The 3415-nt window shown below is 30.2% G+C and overlaps 1 pseudogene; it reads left to right on the plus strand.

The window, feature by feature from the left end:
• The first annotated feature begins 2243 nt into the window (after positions 1-2243).
• On the plus strand, positions 2244-2770 carry LOC141493838 (large ribosomal subunit protein eL21-like; annotated as a pseudogene).
• Positions 2771-3415: the final 645 nt, after the last annotated feature.

A 3415-nucleotide genomic window follows, 5' to 3' on the forward strand; every position in this document is an offset into this window, starting at 1 on the left:
ATTAAAATAGATTATAAAACAGTATTCAAGAATATGGTTTCAATATAACTTCACCATCTAAATAAAAACGAGGGGTAAGATAAGAATCAATTACAAATTCCAGAAAGATAGGGCTATCAAACAAGATTGGCAATATTGAAAATACATATGATTTTATAAAAATATATTTGAAAAGTCTATATTCTTAAAGACATCTTAATAAAATAGTCTATACTAACATAAATATATATGTATATACATGTATATAATATACATTATATATGCATATATACACACATTTATACAAACACAATTTATAGTCATAAAAATCCATATAACATAGAAAGGGTAAGTAGCTTGCGAAATTTCACATAGGTAGTATACCAGAGGCAGAATGTGAACTGAGGTCTTTCTGACTTCTAAGCTTACTCTTATCCACTGTGCCATACTGCCTCCATAAAAATAGATGATGATGTTAAGAGAAGTAACAAAAATTCCTTGATTATACAGCGTTTGCCTTCTATTCCCTAAGAAGAGCATGTAATCAGGAAGGTGATGCCTTGACAAGCACATTAATTGGATTTGAGTGAGGGGGTGCTGTGCCAAGTCACCAGCCTCACTTACTCCTCCAGAGCCATGTGACTTCAGTGGTCAGATATGAGGATGACCTGGATGGGAGGCAGTCCGGGTTAAGTGACTTGCCAATGGTTACACAACCATTTAGTGTCAAGTATCTGAGATCGGATTTGAGCTCTCATATTCCTGACTCTAAGGCCAGTGCTCTATCCACTGTGCAACCTAGCTGCCCAGCTTTTAACATTTATTTCAATTAAAAAGATAAAAAACTTCCAATGCATTTCTATGTAGAAATAAAAACTAGCATTTTGTGTTTTGATGAAACATTATAAACCTTTTCTTTGGGGGGGGGGAGTGGGGAGATAAGAATAAGGTAAGGATCTAGATTGTACCTGATATTTCAAAATATTCTTTTTTAAATGTAGTAGACAAAAAAGTTTAGAGAATAACCAAAGTATTACTTTATGAAGATGATATAATGACTTAATTAAACATCCTTGTGGGTTCAAATATATTTAATGATTTTATTTAGTGGATTTATAGGATTTAAAAGATTAATTTAAAATGCAACAACTTTTCTGTACATTATTAATAAAACCCAGCAGGAAGAAATCATAAAAAAGTTATTCATATGTATTTAAAATATACAAAATATTGGAAATTCCCTTCAAGTAGGACACATTTGGGATTTCTGTGAATATACTTATATGTAGAGATATAATAGAAATAATTTGAGAAATTAATGCTTCTTTAGCAGGTGTTGTAAATATGATAAAAATCATGATATCTAAATTAATTTCCAGAATTCAATCCATAATAACCAAACTAACAAGTGGTTACTTTATAGAGATAAAGAAAATCAAGTGAAAATTCTATTGGCAAGAAAAAATGTTAAAGGTGAATTACTCAAGGTAAATTATCATAAAAAGACAAAATCAAATGGTTCTACTAATTTATTATTTCATATGATAATGCAAATTAAGAATAGTCAAATTCAAATGTTATTTGTTTGAAAAATATAAAATACTCTTGTGAACAGATCTTGGGAACAAAAAGTGAAGAGGCAAATAATTATAGTAATACCATATTTAAAAACAAAAAAGGCTATATATTGACATAAGGTTTCATTTAAGATACAAAAAAATTGCAAAATTATGTGGTAGAAATGAGGTTTAGTTTAAAATCTCACATCATTAATCAAAATAAGCTATATATGGATCCATAATATCAATATAAAAAATTATAAGGTTAAGTAAATTAGAAAGAAATATTGTTTTATAGAACTAGAAAAAATTCAGCAGGAATTCATCTGTGGGGGGAAAAAGTAAAAAGGACCAAACTCTAAAAGTAAATTCTTAAAGGCACAGAGAATACCACTTCACCAGGTATAATTTAAAGTATGCTCCTATTTTTAATTATCTTTTATTTTCAAAGTGATCAAACCCTTTCTCTTCCCCAGAAGAATAAAGAAAACAGAATTCTATTAAAAACATATGATTCAACACACACTCAGAATCCATCAATTCATATCAGTATGAGGGGAAAAAGTTTCACCTTGACTTTCCTAAAATTGTTGCTGATTGTTTCACTCTTGCCAGGGAATACAAAATAAGTATAACAGAGTTGTTCTTTAAAATCAATTTAATGGCTTTTCTGCCGGCTCCGCCATATTCCAGTGAGTTGCCAAAATGACAAACACAAAAGGAAAAAGGAGAGGGACTCCATACATGTTTTCTAGGCCCTTTCGAAAACATGGTGTCATCCCTCCGGCTACATATATGCGCATATACAAGAAAGGAGATATTGTAGATATCAAAGGTATGGGCACAGTTCAGCAAGGAATGCCCAACAAATGTTACCATGGCAAGACTGGATGAGTCTATAATGTTACACAGCATGCTGTAGGCATTGTTGTAAACAAACAGGTTAAGGGCAAGATTCTAGCCAAGAGAATTAATGTGCGTATTGCACATATTAAGCATTCTAAGAGCAGAGATAGCTTCCTGAAGCAAGTAAAGGAAAATGATCAGAAGAAGAAAGAAGCCAAAGAAAAAAGCACTTGGGTTCAACTAAAACATCAGCCTGCTCCACCCAGAGAAGCACACTTTGTGAGAACCAATGGCAAGGAACCTGAGCTGTTGGAACCAATCCCCTATGAATTCATGGCATAAATGACTTAAAAAATAACCAATAAAAGATTTCTTGAATTTTGAAAAAAAAATCAATTTAATGATTGTCATAATAATCATTTACCAATAGAATTATTTTTCTATATTTCATTTGTAAACAGAAATGTATATATGGTGCACCTTAGTAAAATAATTTAAGGTATTTTTCTTCATAACTGTGATATTTACATTTATAATCTTAGAAGGTATCATTACTGTCTACAATATCCAAAATAATTAAGGCCAATATTTTGAAAATTTCTCAGAATGATTGCTACATTGAAGTTAAATCAATGAGTACTCAAGTTATTTTATTTTATTTTCACAACAATACCTTTATAACACCATGATTCAAAATAATTTTGAAGTCCCTGACAGATTGGTCGCATTTCAAGACATTCACTACACAAAGGAATATATTTCTTTTGAAAAGATAAGAATTGCTATTGTCTGTAATAGAATAAATATATTTATTTTTACAATTGATAGAAGATAAGTCACAGAATTTATCTGATAGTAACCATAACTTGAATTTATAAAGTGTCTTGAGGATTAAACAGCATTTACCTCAAAAAAATCTATTTGCTGCATCCTGCAAATATTATATCCATCTTATATCAGAGAACACTGATATTCAAAGATTTTAAATCATTTGACCAAGGTCATATGATAAATTTATAGTATTTAATTAT

The sequence above is a fragment of the Macrotis lagotis genome, chromosome 7 (assembly GCF_037893015.1).
Source record: "Macrotis lagotis isolate mMagLag1 chromosome 7, bilby.v1.9.chrom.fasta, whole genome shotgun sequence".
Taxonomy (NCBI): Eukaryota; Metazoa; Chordata; class Mammalia; order Peramelemorphia; family Peramelidae; genus Macrotis; species Macrotis lagotis.